At 39.9% G+C, this 23,018-nt stretch overlaps 1 long non-coding RNA gene across 1 annotated transcript; it reads right to left on the bottom strand.

Moving 5' to 3' along the window:
* Positions 1-9,228: 9,228 nt before the first annotated feature.
* Positions 9,229-13,958, bottom strand: LOC308395779. The gene is made up of 3 exons (XR_013971458.1): positions 13,625-13,958; positions 10,493-10,553; positions 9,229-10,005 (listed from the first exon to the last, which is right to left on the bottom strand). It is a non-coding gene; the product is annotated as an uncharacterized lncRNA (long non-coding RNA).
* Positions 13,959-23,018: the final 9,060 nt, after the last annotated feature.

Here is a 23,018-nt window from a genome sequence, read left to right as displayed (position 1 = left end):
GGCCAACACCAAAACAGCTAAGCAAACAAAACCAACCAAAACGTGCGAGAGCTCAGAGCAGAGGCCTGTACCATGAGTCAGGATTTGGAGATTAGCGTAACATCAGCTTTAAGCCTGGTTAACATTGCTGCAGACAGGCTGTATATTTTTAAATGTAACATAAAATGAACAAGAAAAATACATATATTGCAAACAGGTTAAATTGCGGTTTATCAGACATATGTTATTTTCAAAATAGAATAATAATGTTGGTTTAACCTAAGGTAACTAAATACACTCAAGATAATAAGTTTAATGAATTGTCTTAATCTTATCTAAGAGATATTTGGGCAATATCTCTAAAATTAGAAACATCCTGTAGCAGAGTGAGGCTGAAAAACTAGTTTCATTATTATCAAGTTGTCCTAAAAACAGCTGAAAAGTCTTCCGTTGATCCAAAATTCTGCAGTAAGAGTCCTTCTCATCAAATAATCAGACCCCATCTTTTCTTAAAAACCTTACAGAACTGTATCACCCCATTACAGCACTTGCTCTCAGACTTAGTTCTGGTTCCTCGAGTATTTAAAAGTAAAATAATAATATGCAGTTGGTATTTTTGTTGATCTCAAAAAGGCCTTCGACACAATCAATCACTCAATATTATTGGATAAATTGGAAAGATATGGTATTCGAGGGAAAGCTGGTAACTGGTTAAAAAGTTACCTAACGGGTCGGGAACAATATGTTAGCATAGGGCATTACCACTCAGAGAAACTTGGTATTACATGTGGTGTTCCCCAAGGGTCAGTGTTGGGACCAAAACTTTTCAATGTATACATAAATGATATTTTTGATGTTTCTCAAGTACTTAAACTCATACTGTTCGCAGATGACACCAACATATTTTTCAGTAGCGATGATTATACTGATCTTGTAATGACTGTAAACAGGGAGCTAAAATTAATAAAAAAAATGGATGGACATAAATAAATTATCATTAAATATAAATAAAACTAAAGCAATGTTTTTTGGTAATTTAAAATATAATGTAGAATTACCAATTATCATTGAAGGTGTACCAATTGATAATGTGAGTGAAAAAAATTTTTGGGAGTCGTAATTGATAACAAAATTTCATGGAAACCCCACGTCAGACACATAAAAACCAAAATTTCCAGAAGCCTCGCAGTTTTGAACAAAGTGAAACCATACCTTGATAAAGATGCACTTCATACTCTGTACTGTACTCTGGTTCTTCCATATCTTACATATTGTGTGGAAGTGTGGGGAAACACATATAAAAATACAACTAATCCATTAGTCACAGTACAGAAACGAGCACTGCGTATTATTCACAAGGCTGGTTATCTAGATCATACTCACAAATTCTTTCTTCAGGCAAAGTTACTTAAATTCCAGGATCTGGTTAATTACAATACATCCATAATTTTGTATAAAGCTTTTACTAAACTTTTACCGGCAAATTTACAAACTAGATTTGAAATTCGAGAAAAGGTTTATAATGTGAGAGGCTTTGGAGAATTCAAATTACCCAGAACTCGAACAACCCGTAAAGGTTTTTGTGTGTCTGTATGTGGTGTGAAAATCTGGAACAGTCTGAGTTTACAATTGAAATAATGCAAAAATATTCATAGATTTAAATTTCTCTACAAACAGTTGGTCTGGTCACAGTATACTCAATGATGGGTTTTAGTGTGCTCTGTAATGTCTGTTCTCTTACCATTGCTGGTATGGATTCCAAAATAAATAAATAAATAAATAAATAAAGTGTGCGTATGTATGTACATATATGTACTTGTGTGTGTAGATATATATGTATGTATATGTATGTGTGTCTGTTACTTGTAGTTATTACTGCCTGTTACCTGTGGTAATCCAATTTATAATTTATATATTCTGTATTCAGTTATGAAGGCTCTAATTGTTGTTTGCGAGCTGCCGTTTAGATGCTTGTATGTGCCCGGGGCTGTTGATGGGTCTGTATGCAATGATGGGCGTAGCTGCGGGAAGTTTGTTTTTTTTGTTGATGAGTGAGTATAGGGGTGGGATTTAATAAGTTTTCTTCGTCCCACTCCTTTTTCAGGCAATTTTTGTTTTTTGTTTTGTGCATTTTATGTTCAATATAGGTATTTGTTGTGCCTGAAAATGAATAAATAAATGAAAAAAAAAATGAAATGAAATGAAAATGGGAGGCAGAGCATTCAGCTTTCACGCCCCTCTTCTGTGGAACCAGATTTGGGAGAGAGATACCATCTCTACTTTTTAAGATTAGGCTTAAAAGTTTCATATAGTTAGGACTAGATCAGGTGACCCTGAAGCCTCCCTTAGTTATGCTGCATTAGGTGTAGGCTGATGGGGGATTCCCATGATGCATTGAATGATTTTCCTTCTCACATCCATTTTACTCTCACTATGTGTTTCTACACCTCTCTGCATTTAATTATGAGTTATTGTTAATCTCTGAGTCTCTTCCACAGCATGTTATTTGTCTTGTCTCCCTCTCCCCAAACCCTACTGGCTCCTGAGCCTGGTTCTGCTGGAGATTTCTTCCTGTTAAAAGGTTTTTCCTTGCCCCTGTCAGCTCCCATTCCATATACTTTAAAGCTCATTGCTCTTCTGTCATCCTGCCTGTCAGACTCTCATTTGTGTAACCTTTGTCTCACCGCTTTCCCTCAGAGCTCCATCCAAGCCTCCATCTGCATCTCTGGGGGAGTCCCATCCTAACTCCTATCACTGCTGGGATCCTGTTGTGATTTGATAGGTCATTGGCATTTAATCATCAAACTGCACGTCTCTATAGTATGTCTAATTTTTATGTATTCCTCCCGTTTGTTATTTATTCCTGCTGTCTTACTATTTATATTTTATTCCTGTGCAGTTGATGTGGAAATCCCAGTCGTGGTACATGTACAATAACAATAATGGGCTATTCTATTGTATTATAAAGATTGTCATGTGTGATATAAACTATCTTTGAATTTGTTCTAAGGTAGCACACCACTAATACTGCTGGGAGAAAAATCATACAGTAAGTGGAAGGACAGCGGACCGTGCTTAGTTATATCATTTTTTTATTTGTTCTCAGATTTTGTATGAAGTTCCTTCCGCTTCTCCAGGGCCGGGTCTCGGGGACAGCAGCCTAAGCAGAGAACCCCAGACCTCGCTCTCCCCAGCCCCCTCCTCCAGCTTGTCCAAAGGAAAACCAAGGCTTTCCCAGGCCAGCCGAGAGATATAATCTCTCCAGTGTGTCCTGGTCTGCACCTAAGGGCCTCCTCCTGGGGGGACATGCCCAGAACTCCTCTCCCAGGAGGCGTCTTGTCAGATGCCTGAATCACCTCAGCTGGCTCCTTTCGATGTGAAGGAGCAGCGGCTCTACTCCAAGCCCCTCTCAGATGCTGAATTCCTCACCCCATTTCTAGGAAGAGGCCAGTCGCCCTTCGGAGGAAGCTCATTTCCACCACTTGTATTGATGATCTCATTCTTTCGGTCATTACCTACACCCGTGACCATAGGTGAGGGTAGGGATGTAGCGCGACCGGTATAATGATACGATCTGGTGCAGAGTCTGCATCACTGCACCAATCCATTTGTCCATCTCCTGCTCCCTTCTCCCATCACTCGTGAACACATCCATGATATACAAAAAAAACTTCTTCACTTGGGGCAGGACCCTGACCTGGAGTGGCACTCCACATTTCTCCAGTTGCACTGGAGGTTCTCATTCCCAGCGCTTCGCACTCGGCTGCAAACCACTCCAGTGTGAGCTGGAGGCCGTCACCTGATGAAGCCAATAGAACAACATCATCTGTGGAAAACTAAAGTGAAATTCTGAGACCACCCAAGTGAAAGCTTTCCTGGTCTAGAAACATTTGCTTCAGCTTTGTGAAAAGCTCTGATAGTTTTAAATGTGAATACTGGACACACAGAGAGGTGGTGTTTATGGTGTCCAAGATAACAGGACCTATAGCTTCTCATGCCAGTGAAGGGTGCACAGTCTGAGCAATTCAGGTGAACCTTGGAAATGACCAGAAATCTTCATTATTCTGATCTTTGGTGTCAGCAGACCTGAGTCAAAGTGGTTCGGGATTCATCTCCCAAACTGACTCTCTAGTCAGTTTCCAGAACATACGGCTCTGTCTCTACACATCCAGCTCAGCGCATGCTGTGTATGTCTAATTTTAAGATTTACTTTTTTAACAGTCAGATTACTTTCATAAATGCTTTGTACGTCAGAGGGAAAAATGGATTTTAATGAAGCTTAAAAGATGAGATATAAGTGATACGTCTGCAAATCTGCATATTTACTGTGAACCCACTGTTTGTTCATTTTATCTTGTGTTTTTGTTTTATTGTTCTTCATTTTGTCATTTTTCCATTATGTGTTTTATCCTATTGTAAAGTGTCCTTGGGTGTCTTGAAAGGCGCTTTATGAATAGTATTGTTGTTATTATTATTATTATTATTGTTATTGTGTGAGGGTCTTTCTATTCTAGTAGTGTCAGCATCTGAACAGACTATAACCAGTCAAGGGCTGACTTACAAAACTCTTGTCCTTACTTTTCCCTTAATGCCCTGTTAAAAAAGTGCAACGCTCCATACTTACTCACATTATGTAAGGTCAGTTGAAAAAATATTCTGCAGAGGGATGCACGAGAACCTCCCCAGGAAGCAGACCTGACCTGCTTCTGTCATGCCTCCTGTTTGGTGATTTTACAACACCCACTTTCACTGAAGGCATGGCTGTTATAACAAAACGAGTGGATGCAGCGCTGAGGGAGAAAGAAAACAAACAAAACACAGCCTCCACTGTCACCATTGCTCTCTGCAACAGAAAAGCAAAACCCATTCCCTTTCCATCCACGTTTGGACTTCATGTTTGATCATTTTCACACATTTGATTTCCAAAAATCTATCTGGGACAATGTTTTTCCATTTTATTCTTCTGGTTTTCCTACTCACTTTTCTGTGCACCCATCAAGTGTCCAGCTTTGGTAAGTGAAATGTTTTCCAGCTATAAAAAGATATACAGACTGTTTATGGCATAAACAATTTATTGCTTCTTTCGTTATTTCATATCATACAGCTGCTAAATGTTAGCCTGATGAACTCAGAGGCATTTTTACAAGTAATCTAATGCAGAAGAATTGCATATTTATTTTCTTCTATTTTTTCTATTTTTCTTTTGAAAAGATGATCGAGTGAAATTGCCGAAGTCCCACCTCATCTTCAGGTTGCTGCTCTCTGTTGGCCCCTTTCAGCTCATATTTGGATGAAAGACTTTATAATAAATAACTTTAAGCATTAGACATAGGACATAAACTGCAACACAGGCAGCTGTGATTAAAGTGTACACGGGCTCTTTCACAAAATCAGGAGGATGTGTGCTCATCTTCCAGCACCACAGAGGATGCAAATATCACTCAGTATAAACCGGTGAAACGGCGCAGTCCTGTACCGCGTCTTCACCTCGGCAAAATTAAACCAGTCGAAATACCAAATGAGGCCAACAGTGGCTCGATGAAGCCATTCTCCACAAGGACTTTCCATGAAGTTCGTCTTGGCTGTGCAAGCGAAGAAGAATAAAACTAGCCAAGTGCAGATGAAGTGAGCGAAGGGGAGCACGGAGGCGAAAAGAACGAGGGCATATATATTTTATCGGTGTGGTTGGTTTTAAGGCTGATTTAAAAAAAATTGCAGTTCAGCTTTTTTCATTATATATATATAACACAGAAAACGAAGATGTCATTTATTCGTTGTTGAAAATCAGCGCAGTTTCAAGTAAACTGTGTGTCGGAAACATTAATAGATCAGTTCGCCCGCTTGTTTGAAATATTATGAGTAAGCCACAGGACCACAGGCAATAATCTGGGAGTGGGCAAAAAGACGTGATAGAGGCGGATGGAAGTGAAGAGAGCGTGGAAAATAAAGGTTTTCTACCACAGAGAAGAGCTTTTGCATAAGTGGTGAAAATGGTTTTCGGCCTTTTTCAAACATTAAAGGAAAGAGAGAATCGGGCCATGACGTCAGAAACTCTGACAGCCCGTTCTTTGTGGGCGTTACCTATTTTCAATGAGCCAATATGGAACGTTGTTGTGGGCGGGGCCTGGTTCAAAGATGAAAGGCAAGAGAACCAGGCCGTGACGTCACAGTCAACTCAAGTCTATAAATTGCAGGTGAAACCCACACTGGACCAGCACGTTTCTTACAGTCACGAGCGATTCACTGGATGAGATTTTGTTCTGCGACCCTCAGTCTTAATTTGAATGTCTGATTCATTGTAACATCGTAGCTTAAATGTCAAAAACGAGTGACCAACAAGCAAAACCAGAATTAGTGTGCACTCTGCCAGAGAGCACACTGGGCGACCTGGAGGTCGAGGAGGAAGAAAATTTAAAAGTCCCGGAAGAACAGAAAGTGGTGAAGGACACGAAAGAAATGCAGAACAAAGTGGACGAGCAGACAGAGCCATTAGCCGAGGCTAAGACAGAGAAAAAAGACACGGCAACCCCAGATTCCTCCTCAAAGTTGTGTGTCAACAAAGTTGTTCAGTTGATGGTTTCAAACGCCACAGAAAAAGCTGAACTGAACCAAGTGAAAAATGCACTCGAAGAAACGACCAAACTGGCAAAGAAAGAGTGTGAAGAGGCCAAAAAAGCAGTGAATGAAGCACAGGCAGCACTGTCAGAGGAGAAGACAATGGTAGAGGACACAAAGAGACAAACTGAACAGGAAAAACAAGTGTTAGAAGAAGTGCAGTTTGTATTCAAAGATGAGACCAATCGGGCTTCAGCTTCAGCTTTGGAAAAGACACTGAAGCTGCAGAAAAAGGTGCGCGTCAACTGGGTTATTCAGTTGGTGGTTTTACTGGCCAAAGAAAAAGTCTCCTCCAAATACAAGATCTTCACAGAGCGCCTCACTCCTGACTGCATCAGCCATCGTCTGATTGAGAAAATCTGGCCTGAAGTTGAGGAGAAACACTTGAATTTATCCCACGACAGCATTTTTAATGTGGGCAAGGCCATTCTCAAGGATCTTTGCAACACACACAACTGCAAAGAAAACCTTTTGGTTTTTAATCTGAGGGAACAGCTTGACAATATTACCGTCTCAGTCTTCACCAAACACCTCTTGGCATTACCACCAAGAGTACTCAGTGTCTCTAAAGACAGGCAAGAGTACAAGGAAGTTGTAAAAAATGTGACCAAAGATCTGGTAATGCACGCCATGAGCGAAGGAAATGAGACGATGACACTGAATCCAGTAGCATCCGAGTTTATTGTAGAGAGGCTTTTCCAGAAGATCTGGGACAAAATTTTGTCAAAAAAGTACAAAATGTCCTTGGAGAACATTGGAGAACTCGCCCTGACAATATACAATGAACTCCATGACAGGTGGGATTCTCCAATACTCTTAATGTGGTCAAGAAACCCAGTAATGGATGAAGCAATCGTCAGCAGCTTCAAAAAACATGCAAAATTGAGGAGCCAAAACATCATCTTTAGGGCTTTCTCATGTGCACGCTAAAGTCGAACCAACACGTGCATGTGAATATTCATTTCAATTGGGCTTTCTAAATTTAATTTTGAAACCAGAGTGGTTAAAAATCACTACTCTTCTTCTCCCAACTTCCTTCCCTCATCACCAACTGGCCGAGGCAGATGGCCACCCCATCCTAGAGCCTGGGTCTGCCGGAGGTTTCTCTCTTTTAAAAGTGAGTTTTTCCTTCCCACTGTCGCCAAAGTGCTTGCTCTAGGGGATTGGAGTCTTTGTGCATTATTGTAGGGTCTTGACTTTACATTATAAAGCACCATGAGGGAAGTGTTGTTGGGATTTGGTCTGTTTCTTAACTCAAAAAGTCCAGTTACAACAGGACACTTTGAGTTAAAAAACAAAAATTAAAAATAATAAAAATGAAAAAAAAAACTTTGAATTTGTGCTTTGTTTCATTTACTATTTAAGAAGTTTGTTCTTCCTGCAACTTTTAAAAACAACAAACAACAAATAGCTGAGCTGTTGGGTTTACTAAGTGCATCCAAGAATACAAACAAGCAGTCCTCACACACATTTGAGAAAAACTGAGAGACCTTTGAATCTTTATAGCTTACTGAATATTCATCTCTTTACTTTGTCTGCATGTGTCCACTTTTTTTCTTTTTCTATTTGTATTATTCTCATTTCAAAGACATTCAAAGCTGTTTGGAGACATGCAGAGTTCCTTAAAGATGAACCTAATATAATTACACGAGTTGTTTAACTGCGGTAATCACTCTTTCCCCCACAGTCCTACGATTTTTCCCTTTTTCTGTAAAGCAATGCAAATACATTTTTAATACTTTCAGTCAAGTATTTAACATTCATACAGGAATAAACTACAACAGAAACACAGTCACAAATATAGGCATTAAATATACAGACACCATATTTACATACACATTTAGTACAAATATAATGTTTAAAAGGAGTCTGATTCTTCAACTGATAAACATTTGTGTAGAATATATATGTACTGGAAGTGCTGGGTATACAAGTCTGGCCTAAGTCTTGGGTCAGAAAGACTGCAGCAGTCCAGGAGTTTAGTTCACCGTCTTTAATGAAGCTTCACAGAAGAACTGGTTACAGCAGGGCTTGCCATGATTAATCCAACCGTGATACAGCCAGATATGCACTTATAATTGTGGCAGATGCAGTATAGGTGACTATAAGCATGGTTGTCTGGAAACAGAAACAGGTAATACTATAATTAGTAGGGTCCACAAGGGGTCGCTGTAAGACCAGAAGTTGGCTAAATAGCACATACACTGTAAAAAGAATAACCCTATTCAAATAAAAAAAAATGATGTCCAGTTGTCACATCCAAAATATTTCTCTTTATAGAATCCAAATTGAGTCACTTGATATGACCTGATACTTTTATGTTGATATAAACAATATTACTAGACTTGACTGAAACTTTAAATTTTGCATTGATCCAAATTGATTTTTTTTACATAGAACCATATTTTAATTATTGAACCAAGCTAATATATTGAAATTTAACCAACCTAATGTATTCACATCGAACCAAATTAACATGAACTAATATGTTTGTGTTGAAGCCAGGTAATTGATTTACATATATTCAAACTATATTTTTTACATTTCATTTTATTTCAGTTCAAACATGCTCTGCATTTCCTATAAAAAACAAGACAGTTGGCCAACCAATTATTTCAAAATTATTTATTGTTCCAAACCATTTTAACTATAATCACAGAATATGATGAGCGTATGTTGAGGCGTATATTACTAATATTATTATATTAGTAATATACAGATTTAGTGCTACGGCAGAAATGATTAGAGAAATGTTTGTTTTATAAAACCTGCAATCTTTTGAAAACCAGTATAAAACCTGCAATCTTTTGAAAACCAGTATAAAACCTGCAACCTGTCTAAAACTGGCATAAAACCATTATAAAAACTCTTTTTAAACCAATTTGCAAGTACTCAAAAATGTTTATATGTGCACTGTGCGTGTACAATGTAAAAAAAAAAAAATCTACACATGTATCAATGAAATCAACTTAAATCTCCCTTTCAAATGGGTGTTCTTATAAATTTTGAATGTAGAATACCACTGCAGGCCAACCAAGCACACATGCACATGCATGTGCACATACACATGCACACATGCATGCAAACACACTACTGTGCAGTGTTAAGTTCACAATTAAGTTTGCGAATCTTAGAGGTCATCTTGTTAAAGTCAAGCTCCATCATAATCTTTTGAAGAGCCTCAAAGGTGAACCTGAATCCTCGTGGATATTCCATATTAAGAGCATAACAGAGTCCAAAGACCATTGCCACTCCAGCTGCCACAGAAGGCAACTCATTCAGGACTTCCACACCATCAATGATTATCCCGATGTCTCGAGGCTGATGTAGGAGGCTTGAGTTGTCCCTGAAGACGAAGAGTGCCATGGTGGTACTCTGCAGCTCTTCCTCAGCTTCATCTTTCTGGGATATCTTGAGGTAAAATATGGAACAAAATGTACAAGTGAAGAACTGAAGTCTGGCACACCTGATAAATCTTTGACCATAATAAACTACTATTTTGATAGTTGTTTGGTCACAGACTATTAGAACAATTATTTGACTAATCAGATTTGTGAATTGCATAATCATTAAATTAAATCAATGGTGGAACATTTTCATAAATGTTCCACAAAGCCCAAGAAAAAAAAAAGAAAACAATACAGAACCCTAAGATATTAACTTGATGAGTTGATTAATCGTTGCTGTCCTACATTAATCACTGCATTTAATAGCAGAGTTGTCAAATTTACATCAAGAGACTGCATCTCATGTAGAGACAGAACAGATATGGACATACCATGTATTCTTTTATCAAGTCCTCAACACATCAGCAAGGTGAATGAGAGGATAATGAGGGAGAGTCTAGATTATTATGAAATGTTTAAAAAGGATGTGCAGTGTAAATGCAAAATGATACCTGTTCAGATTAAATGAAAATGTATGCTTCAGCCATGGAATGGATGGAGCGATCTGTGGTTCTGAAAGCATACAGAAAAAAAAGAATAATGTTACTTCTCTATAAAACACATTACATAGAAAAACCAAGAAATACGTAACATGACATACCAAACAGTCTACAGACCAGCCATTAGCGACTAAGTTTGGCATAGGGTCAATTTTTTGCTGTTAAAATTACAATTTCTTCAGAAAATGCACATTTTTCCGAGCCGCGCCTGAAAGTCAATTGAAGGAATTAGTCTTATGTCATTGATCTTATATGCTGGCGTGTTATTTCTGTCTCTAAATCATGCACATTAATAATTATCTTTTGCGCTCGGTGTACACACACATAACACACAGATATTTATATGAAGAGAGACAAACGTGCGCGCACAAACTAGTGATGGGATTTCCGGCTCTTTTTAGAGATCCGGCTCTTTCGGTTCGGCTCACTAAAAAGAGCCGGCTCTTTCGGCTCCGAACCGGCTCTTCAGGTTGTTTTGTTGCTTTAATTAATTTATTATTAACAATAATATAAAATTATGCACAAAAGGAATTACTAACGTAAAAACAAGTGGTTTTATTTATATATGTTTATATATAAATATATGCGGTGGCCCCTAGAGACAAAACACGTACAAACTCCAAAACACATTTCTAGCATGAACTGAACTTCCAAAGCAGAGCTACTAGATCACTTAAATGACACAATTGAAAGCATGTGTGTATTGTTTGTGTATTTATACACAGGCACTCATATATATATTCAAATAATTTAAAAAAAAGTTCATTTACCTGTTATTACCACACACCAAATCCGGTCGTTGGTACTTGCTGGCTTGTGTAGCCACAAGATAACAAAGGCTCAACACTGCGCCCAGCATCCTGGAGCACTTCTGTTGTCTTTTGTACGTGTTTTGAGTTTTTATGTGCTTCTGAGTTTTTATATGCTTCTGAGTTTTTACGTGCTTCGGAGTTTGTACGTGTTTTTACGTGTTTTTGAGTTTGTACGTGTTTTTACGTGTTTTGGAGTTTGTACATGCTTCAGAGTTCGTACGTGATTTGAAGTTTGTATGTGCTTTGTCTCTAGGGGCCACCGTAAATATACTTTTATTTATTCACTCCACATAAAATGTAATAAATAAATCATATAATACAAAAATCAACTATTCACATTTCAAGTTTTAACTATTTAAATTTTCAGCTTTTTCCTTTCACAAATTTAAAGTGAAAAGAACACAAAACACTGCAAACCACAACACAATTAAATATAAATTATAATATGAAAACTAAAAGAACATGCATATTCTCTGTCATATGGACCTGCATAAATAAACTTTCTCAATCCTTTATCATCTGCAACCGAAAATAGTTGTGGATGATTACTATACCTTTCTAATGTTGTTGTCCCTGCCTCTCTTTCTCTCTCTCTGGCTCTGTTCCTGTGCTACTGAGTGTAACTACCGCCCCTCCCCCCTCTGCCCAGCGTAAAGCACAAGGCTCGCGTGCAGAGTGAAGCGGAAAAAAAGTGCGAGAGAGAGGCTGAGAGAAAGAAAAAAAAAAAAAAAACCCACGTGACGGCTCGCGATAAGGAGCCGGCTCGCGTCGTTCACGTCAAAGAGTCGGCTCTAAGAGCCATTTCGTTCGCGAACGACCCATCACTAGCACAAACACAAGCTTGTGTCTAGAAACCGCGAGCTCACCAGAAAAATTCAAACGAAGCGGAGCACGGAGTTATACTATGAATGTTATGAACTATGAACTTATGCTAGCTAGCTGTATCCACCACCGATGCATCGTGGTAACGCTAGCTAGTTAGTATACTGGTAAAAAACGGCTTTTTGCCTAACTTGCATTCCCGACTGTGATGGTCGGTTTCTGGTAACCAGTTCTAACGTTGCGCAGGATAGCTAGCTAGCTTATAGCTAGCAGCTACAATCATGCAAAAATTAGGGGTGGCTGTCGACCAGTGGCGGCTCCTGAAAAAAATCTCAGGGGGGGCAATTTTTATGATATCGACTAAAATGACCCATTTAATGAGTACATCAAACAACACAATTTTAATTTAAATTTAAAATGAACAACCATATTCTGGCCATTTGTATAGATTTGTAAAAATGAACATGAACAGATTTTTTTTTTTTTTTTTTGAATGAATGAAAAATAACTATTGAAAACAACAACTGTAAACTGATTGGGGGGGTGGGCTAAAGAGAGAAAGAGAGAGGGATGGAGAAAGAGAGTAAATATGGTTAAGGGTTCGGAGATTCGTTCGGAGAGGTGCTTTAAGTCGGTTTGTCCAGATTGTGTCCACGTCAAATCACACTTGTCACTTTTGAACAGTATGCACGGGAAACAAAAAAGTGCATTAGCTGTTCCACAGCCTGTCAGCCACGACTTGCGCTGGAACCAACTCCGACAAAAAGTCCTGTTGTATGCTTTTGACTTCTCCTTCGTTGCCTGGGTTAGTTGAATTTCGGGCTTGTCAGGTCCCAACTCTTTAACTTGCAGTTTTTCTGCCATTGTCCTTCTGGCAAAAGGGTAGGTTAGAAGCGATCTAACCGAATTTGGGGGAGGCTGTGCCTCAACCGTTAACAATACCGCTGCCATCGTCTCTCTCTGACCTTATAGCTCACTTAGGCTACTGACTGAGGTAAAATTCTAGAACAGCAAATCTTCGCGCGTTTTCTGCAGGGGCGCAATTTTAAGCGCCCCCAAACCATTTAATTCAGCGACGCTGATAGGTCAAATATTTATTATTTTCCCCTGGCAACCATTTAATGATAGGCTATTTCGCTGCATATCAAGGGCGCTTTGACGAGCGCCCCAGAAGAAGAAAAACACCGTTTGTTGGTTGAACTTTAATGAGTCAGCTGGTGAAAATGTTAAAATACGCCTGGCTGTATATGGGCACACACATAGTAAAACTATCATTGATGAATTTTTTAAAAATATATATTTTTACTCCTCCACATTTGGGGGGGCGGAGCCCGAGCGCCCCCTATGGGCCAGCCGCCACTGCTGTCGACCCAGCTTAAATGGGGTTATTTTCTGCAATTTTGGCAATACAAATTATAAAAGCTTTTGTAACACACTTGGCTTTACTTACGTTTATTTTCAGATGAAATTAATCAAAGATGTGACACGATGTTTCCAGCAGCCATGCAGAATAAAAATGGGTCCCGGTCTATTTCTGGTGGGCGTGTTCAAGTGCAAATCACTTTGACTCAAATTAAAGATATTATCTGTTCAACATGAAAAGAAATATATGTTTTGAGAGAAATCAAAAACTTTGCGTTGTGTCCTTTGTACAGATATTTAGTTTCATCCAAATCAAAAGTGGTATTTTAAAATGCAAAAAGAAAGGGTTTCACAATCAAATCAATGATTTTATTCTGTTTTGAATGGCACTTATTAGATTGAATGAATGACTGCATGTTAGACTTTTTTCAGTGTATCTTCCCAGTTGCTAGTACTAAGGCAAGAATGTGGCAAGCTAACAAGAGTTAAACTAAACAATAAACAACAGAAAAATCCTTTAACCGCGGGATGTAATCATTGGAGGAGATTCTGGCAGCAATAATTAAAGCTGACATGGGCTCTTTCACAAAATCAGGAGGATGTGTGCTCATCTTCCAGCACCACACAGCTATGGTTGCCAACCGTCCCTTAAAAAACGGAATCGTCCCGTATTTAGAAACAAAAGTTCACGTCCCGTATTGAGCTAATAAGGGACGCACTTTATCCCGTAATACAGTGAGAATCAAAAGTAGTCTATAACTTTTAATGGAATTAACACTTTGTTTGAAAACATAATTCCCAGCCCCTCTCCTGCTTTGTGACCAATGCGCTGACAGCACACTTATGACAATTCGAGTATGACAAGTCAGATTATCGCTTATCTCATTGGTCGAGGAAAGGTCGCTTACGAAGAAAATACCGGCCAACAGGGAAACAAACGCCGACACTGCGGTGCAAGTCTCGGACGGCACACTGTGCCTCCATAAAATGAAGGTTATAACAGAAAATCTGTCGCTCTCTCTCTGTGTCTGTCTTTCACTCACACAGACACGCACACCGCCACCATCAACTTTGCTAAATTGCTAATGAAAAACATTAATAAGGCAGCTGTGATTGAGCAACAGTGTAAATCCAACTATTTTCACGGTTGTTATGGTCGTGATAATTTTGTGATGCCACATGGAAAAGGCTCGGATGAGCTTTCCAAAGTTCTACAAGTTGTGCCTCCATCGCTTGTGTCCAGATCACACGCTGCACAGCCGTGCTGCTCCATCTTTTACACCAACGTTTATGTGTTTGCGCGTGAGCAATGTGAGCGCCTGTGGTGACACCCTCACGAGCGATTGATGATCGGGAGCTGCTCGAGGTGTTAATCGCTTCTCGTTACCCCACGTATACTACACGATGCACGATGAAGGCCAAAATCGGGCCGATCACCAAATCGGTCGCACGACTCAAAAATCGGCTCAAAATGGGCCAAAAATCGCACAGTGTGAGCCCAGCATTAGAGCAGCAATGTTTGTTCGCTCAGAGAAAGAAAAAAAAGGCTGCAAAAGTACAGGGAGGAATGGGAAAAGGAAAACACCTGGCTGGAAAAGTGCACTATAAAGCGCACTGCACTGTGTGCTGGCGCACTTTTTCCATAGGCATGCTTCTAATGGTGGGCACATGAAGAACACGAGGGGCGTGAAAGCTCGGGGAACCCTTAACCAATTTCTTGTCCACCAGGCATGGCAGAAGCAGATATGGTATGTAAACACTGGTTTGTTTTTTTTAAACCCTCTGGTTAAGGTTAATATGGGCATGTGCAGTGAATATCAGCGCTATGTGGCCAGAAGTGTAATAATATAATTTATTTTGTGTAATAAACAACTGCAAGGATAAATGATTACAACAAATAGATGACTAATACATAAAAGTAATACATAGATGAATAATGATGATGAGTTATGATGCGTAATCATGGGAACAAGCGGGTTTACAAACAGGAGCAGCTGATTAGCATTAGAAAAGCTGAAATAATACCTCAGCTGAAGCCAATTGTACTAAATGCACTATATGTGCACTGTTACAAGAATATTTTTGTTGTATTGCTTTCTATTAATTTATATAATTTTAAGTTAAGCAGGACAGAGTTCTTTTAAAGAAAGATTTACTTATATTCTCAAAAGTTAAGCATGACAGGCTTCTGTTTAAGAAAGAGACCTGTTTTACTGTGTTAATGTTGTCATTTTGAGCTAAAAATAAATGGCTAAATGATCATTTGTTTCACATATAGTCATATCACAAAGAATATGCATCTGCTTAAATCAAGTTCAAGTCAAATGGTTAAAAAATAATTTCACACACAAAAAAAGAGCTACCACACTGGGAAGGGTGAAGACAACTGGGTTGCCCGGCCCTGGCCACGAGGTGTCCCTTATTTATTTTTCAGGGAGTTGGCAACCCTACACACAGCACAGAGGATGCAAATATCACTCAGTATAAACCGGTGAAACGGCGCAGTCCTGTACCGCGTCTTCACCTCGGCAAAATTAAACCAGTCGAAATACCAAATGAGGCCAACAGTGGCTCGATGAAGCCATTCTCCACAAGGACTTTCCATGAAGTTCGTCTTGGCTGTGCAAGCGAAGAATAAAACTAGCCAAGTGCAGATGAAGTGAGCGAAGATGAACCAGGGGAGCACGGAGGCGAAAAGAACGAGGGCAGTGAGACGACAAGAAATGAGTACCAGTGTCACGGCCTTTTAAGTTCTGGCGTTTATTTCGTTGAAAAATATAAACAAAAATCAACCCAATAATTTCAAACATAAACGAAAGTTAACTTAATCTTGGGGCGATCGTGGCTGAAGAGTTGGGAGTTCGTCTTGTAATCGGAAGGTTGCTGGTTCGAGCCCCGGCTTGGACAGTCTCGGTCGTTGTGTCCTTGGGCAAGACACTTCACCCGTTGCCTACTGGTGGTGGTCAGAGGGCCCGGTGGCGCCAGTGTCCGGCAGCCTCGCCTCTGTCAGTGCGCCCCAGGGTGGCTGTGGCTCCAATGTGGCTTGCCATCACCAGTGTGTGAATGGGTGGATGACTGGATATGTAAAGCGCTTTGGGGTCCTTAGGGACTAGTAAAGCGCTATATAAATCCAGGCCATTTACCATTCAAAATAAGAACACCAGGAAGGGATAACAGAAACACTAAACACAAGACCCAGCCCCTAAGAGCGAATACAAAAACAGAAGAAACTAGAAAATAAACTCAAAACACTGATTCAGCAACCCAGGACCATGACAATTACAAATTTTCATAGCAAAACTAGGTAAGCATATTCTTACTGTTATAACAAACATAACTTTTTAACAAATCTGTATTTTTATTGCAGCGAACAGGTGAGGTTAAAGTTTAACACTCACTTTTGAGATTTGCAGACAACATGAAAAAACGGGGATCCAAACACTGTCTCGCAGCCTTTTCTATTAAAATACCACATGTAGCACTAAATCCGGTATCTGAACATAGTGAAATGTCTTCATTTGTAACATATTTATGGCTGTGATGAACCAGCATCTCTCTCATGTGTTCTACTACGTGTGACATGACGGTCATGAGTCTGCACACAGACGTCGTGTCGATGGCGCTGTGGTGAGGTCAGAATAACTAAGAGCTGATTACGCTCAAAACTGAGACATTTTTTTCTGATTGTAAACAGCCTTGAAAGTTAAATGTTGCTACCAGGGGCGTCATAGTGGAAGCAAAAGTGATGCTCAGATAAAGACACCCAAGGAGCCAAAGGAAGGAGGCAGCCGCAGGTCTCTCTCTCAAGGATGTAACACAAGATGAGCTCATACAGTGGCAATTAAACGTTATTAAAACAGCAAATATATTTTATCGGTGTGGTTGGTTTTAAGGCTGATTTAAAAAAAAATTGCAGTTCAGCTTTTTTCATTATATATATATAAAACACAGAAAACGAAGACGTCATTTATTAATTGTTGAAAATCAGCGCAGTTTCAAGTAAACTGTGTGTCGGAAACATTAATAGATCAGTTCGCCCGCTTGTTTGAAATATTATGAGTAAGCCACAGGACCACAGGCAATAATCTGGGAGTGGGCAAAAAGACGTGATAGAGGCGGATGGAAGTGAAGAGAGCGTGGAAAATAAAGGTTTTCTACCACAGAGAAGAGCTTTTGCGTAAGTGGTGAAAATGGTTTTCGGCCTTTTTCAAACATTAAAGGAAAGAGAGAATCGGGCCATGACGTCAGAAACTCTGACAGCCCGTTATTTGTGGGCGTTACCTATTTTCAATGAGCCAATATGGAACGTTGTTGTGGGCGGGGCCTGGTTCAAAGATGAAAGGCAAGAGAACCAGGCCGTGACGTCACAGTCAACTCAAGTCTATAAATTGCAGGTGAAACCCACACTGGACCAGCACGTTTCTTACAGTCACGAGCGATTCACTGGATGAGATTTTGTTCTGCGACCCTCAGTCTTATTTGAATGTCTGATTCATTGTAACATCGTAGCTTAAATGTCAAAAACGAGTGACCAACAAGCAAAACCAGAATTAGTGTGCACTCTGCCAGAGAGCACACTGGGCGACCTGGAGGTCGAGGAGGAAGAAAATTTAAAAGTCCCGGAAGAGCAGAAAGTGGTGAAGGACACGAAAGAAATGCAGAACAAAGTGGACGAGCAGACAGAGCCATTAGCCGAGGCTAAGACAGAGAAAAAAGACACGGCAACCCCAGATTCCTCCTCAAAGTTGTGTGTCAACAAAGTTGTTCAGTTGATGGTTTCAAACGCCACAGAAAAAGCTGAACTGAACCAAGTGAAAAATGCACTCGAAGAAACGACCAAACTGGCAAAGAAAGAGTGTGAAGAGGCCAAAAAAGCAGTGAATGAAGCACAGGCAGCACTGTCAGAGGAGAAGACAATGGTAGAGGACACAAAGAGACAAACTGAACAGGAAAAACAAGTGTTAGAAGAAGTGCAGTTTGTATTAAAGGATGAGACCTATCGGGCTTCAGCTTCAGCTTTGGAAAAGACACTGAAGCTGCAGAAAAAGGTGCGCGTCAACTGGGTTATTCAGTTGGTGGTTTTACTGGCCAAAGAAAAAGTCTCCTCCAAATACAAGATCTTCACAGAGCGCCTCACTCCTGACTGCATCAGCCATCGTCTGATTGAGAAAATCTGGCCTGAAGTTGAGGAGAAACACTTGAATTTATCCCACGACAGCATTTTTAATGTGGGCAAGGCCATTCTCAAGAATCTTTGCAACACACACAACTGCAAAGAAAACCTTTTGGTTTTTAATCTGAGGGAACAGCTTGACAATATTACCGTCTCAGTCTTCACCAAACACCTCTTGGCATTACCACCAAGAGTACTCAGTGTCTCTAAAGACAGGCAAGAGTACAAGGAAGTTGTAAAAAATGTGACCAAAGATCTGGTAATGCACGCCATGAGCGAAGGAAATGAGACGATGACACTGAATCCAGTAGCATCCGAGTTTATTGTAGAGAGGCTTTTCCAGAAGATCTGGGACAAAATTTTGTCAAAAAAGTACAAAATGTCCTTGGAGAACATTGGAGAACTCGCCCTGACAATATACAATGAACTCCATGACAGGTGGGATTCTCCAATACTCTTAATGTGGTCAAGAAACCCAGTAATGGATGAAGCAATCGTCAGCAGCTTCAAAAAACATGCAAAATTGAGGAGCCAAAACATCATCTTTAGGGCTTTCTCATGTGCACGCTAAAGTCGAACCAACACGTGCATGTGAATATTCATTTCAATTGGGCTTTCTAAATTTAATTTTGAAACCAGAGTGGTTAAAAATCACTACTCTTCTTCTCCCAACTTCCTTCCCTCATCACCAACTGGCCGAGGCAGATGGCCACCCCATCCTAGAGCCTGGGTCTGCCGGAGGTTTCTCTCTTTTAAAAGTGAGTTTTTCCTTCCCACTGTCGCCAAAGTGCTTGCTCTAGGAGATTGGAGTCTTTGTGCATTATTGTAGGGTCTTGACTTTACATTATAAAGCACCATGAGGGAAGTGTTGTTGGGATTTGGTCTGTTTCTTAACTCAAAAAGTCCAGTTACAACAGGACACTTTGAGTTAAAAAACAAAAATTAAAAATAATAAAAATGAAAAAAAAAAACTTTGAATTTGTGCTTTGTTTCATTTACTATTTAAGAAGTTTGTTCTTCCTGCAACTTTTAAAAACAACAAACAACAAATAGCTGAGCTGTTGGATTTACTAAGTGCATCCAAGAATACAAACAAGCAGTCCTCACACACATTTGAGAAAAACTGAGAGACCTTTGAATCTTTATAGCTTACTGAATATTCATCTCTTTACTTTGTCTGCATGTGTCCACTTTTTTTCTTTTTCTATTTGTATTATTCTCATTTCAAAGACATTCAAAGCTGTTTGGAGACATGCAGAGTTCCTTAAAGATGAACCTAATATAATTACACGAGTTGTTTAACTGAGGTAATCACTCTTTCCCCCACAGTCCTACGATTTTTCCCTTTTTCTGTAAAGCAATGCAAATACATTTTTAATACTTTCAGTCAAGTATTTAACATTCATACAGGAATAAACTACAACAGAAACACAGTCACAAATATAGGCATTAAATATACAGACACCATATTTACATACACATTTAGTACAAATATAATGTTTAAAAGGAGTCTGATTCTTCAACTGATAAACATTTGTGTAGAATATATATGTACTGGAAGTGCTGGGTATACAAGTCTGGCCTAAGTCTTGGGTCAGAAAGACTGCAGCAGTCCAGGAGTTTAGTTCACCGTCTTTAATGAAGCTTCACAGAAGAACTGGTTACAGCAGGGCTTGCCATGATTAATCCAACCGTGATACAGCCAGATATGCACTTATAATTGTGGCAGATGCAGTATAGGTGACTATAAGCATGGTTGTCTGGAAACAGAAACAGGTAATACTATAATTAGTAGGGTCCACAAGGGGTCGCTGTAAGACCAGAAGTTGGCTAAATAGCACATATCTTCCCAGTTGCTAGTACTAAGGCAAGAATGTGGCAAGCTAACAAGAGTTAAACTAAACAATAAACAACAGAAAAATCCTTTAACCGCGGGATGTAATCATTGGAGGAGATTCTGGCAGCAATAATTAAAGCTGACATGGGCTCTTTCACAAAATCAGGAGGATGTGTGCTCATCTTCCAGCACCACACAGCTATGGTTGCCAACCGTCCCTTAAAAAACGGAATCGTCCCGTATTTAGAAACAAAAGTTCACGTCCCGTATTGAGCTAATAAGGGACGCACTTTATCCCGTAATACAGTGAGAATCAAAAGTAGTCTATAACTTTTAATGGAATTAACACTTTGTTTGAAAACATAATTCCCAGCCCCTCTCCTGCTTTGTGACCAATGAGCTGACAGCACACTTATGACAATTCGAGTATGACAAGTCAGATTATCGCTTATCTCATTGGTCGAGGAAAGGTCGCTTACGAAGAAAATACCGGCCAACAGGGAAACAAACGCCGACACTGCGGTGCAAGTCTCGGACGGCACACTGTGCCTCCATAAAATGAAGGTTATAACAGAAAATCTGTCGCTCTCTCTCTGTGTCTGTCTTTCACTCACACAGACACGCACACCGCCACCATCAACTTTGCTAAATTGCTAATGAAAAACATTAATAAGGCAGCTGTGATTGAGCAACAGTGTAAATCCAACTATTTTCACGGTTGTTATGGTCGTGATAATTTTGTGATGCCACATGGAAAAGGCTCGGATGAGCTTTCCAAAGTTCTACAAGTTGTGCCTCCATCGCTTGTGTCCAGATCACACGCTGCACAGCCGTGCTGCTCCATCTTTTTCACCGACGTTTATGTGTTTGCGCGTGAGCAATGTGAGCGCCTGTGGTGACACCCTCACGAGCGATTGATGATCGGGAGCTGCTCGAGGTGTTAATCGCTTCTCGTTACCCCACGTATACTACACGATGCACGATGAAGGCCAAAATCGGGCCGATCACCAAATCGGTCGCACGACTCAAAAATCGGCTCAAAATGGGCCAAAAATCGCACAGTGTGAGCCCAGCATTAGAGCAGCAATGTTTGTTCGCTCAGAGAAAGAAAAAAAAGGCTGCAAAAGTACAGGGAGGAATGGGAAAAGGAAAACACCTGGCTGGAAAAGTGCACTATAAAGCGCACTGCACTGTGTGCTGGCGCACTTTTTCCATAGGCATGCTTCTAATGGTGGGCACATGAAGAACACGAGGGGCGTGAAAGCTCGGGGAACCCTTAACCAATTTCTTGTCCACCAGGCATGGCAGAAGCAGATATGGTATGTAAACACTGGTTTGTTTTTTTAAACCCTCTGGTTAAGGTTAATATGGGCATGTGCAGTGAATATCAGCGCTATGTGGCCAGAAGTGTAATAATATAATTTATTTTGTGTAATAAACAACTGCAAGGATAAATGATTACAACAAATAGATGACTAATACATAAAAGTAATACATAGATGAATAATGATGATGAGTTATGATGCGTAATCATGGGAACAAGCGGGTTTACAAACAGGAGCAGCTAATTAGCATCAGAAAAGCTGAAATAATACCTCAGCTGAAGCCAATTGTACTAAATGCACTATATGTGCACTGTTACAAGAATATTTTTGTTCTATTGCTTTCTATTAATTTATATAATTTTAAGTTAAGCAGGACAGAGTTCTTTTAAAGAAAGATTTACTTATATTCTCAAAAGTTAAGCATGACAGGCTTCTGTTTAAGAAAGAGACCTGTTTTACTGTGTTAATGTTGTCATTTTGAGCTAAAAATAAATGGCTAAATGATCATTTGTTTCACATATAGTCATATCACAAAGAATATGCATCTGCTTAAATCAAGTTCAAGTCAAATGGTTAAAAAATAATTTCACACACAAAAAAAGAGCTACCACACTGGGAAGGGTGAAGACAACTGGGTTGCCCGGCCCTGGCCACGAGGTGTCCCTTATTTATTTTTCAGGGAGTTGGCAACCCTACACACAGCACAGAGGATGCAAATATCACTCAGTATAAACCGGTGAAACGGCGCAGTCCTGTACCGCGTCTTCACCTCGGCAAAATTAAACCAGTCGAAATACCAAATGAGGCCAACAGTGGCTCGATGAAGCCATTCTCCACAAGGACTTTCCATGAAGTTCGTCTTGGCTGTGCAAGCGAAGAAGAATAAAACTAGCCAAGTGCAGATGAAGTGAGCGAAGATGAACCAGGGGAGCACGGAGGCGAAAAGAACGAGGGCAGTGAGACGACAAGAAATGAGTACCAGTGTCACGGCCTTTTAAGTTCTGGCGTTTATTTCGTTGAAAAATATAAACAAAAATCAACCCAATAATTTCAAACATAAACGAAAGTTAACTTAATCTTGGGGCGATCGTGGCTGAAGAGTTGGGAATTCGTCTTGTAATCGGAAGGTTGCTGGTTCGAGCCCCGG

Source organism: Rhamphochromis sp. 'chilingali' (assembly GCF_963969265.1).
Source record: "Rhamphochromis sp. 'chilingali' genome assembly, chromosome: 4".
NCBI classification, from domain to species: Eukaryota; Metazoa; Chordata; class Actinopteri; order Cichliformes; family Cichlidae; genus Rhamphochromis; species Rhamphochromis sp. 'chilingali'.
The sequence above is the reverse complement of the archived record's forward strand: the minus strand, read 5'-3'. Positions and strand labels throughout refer to the sequence as shown.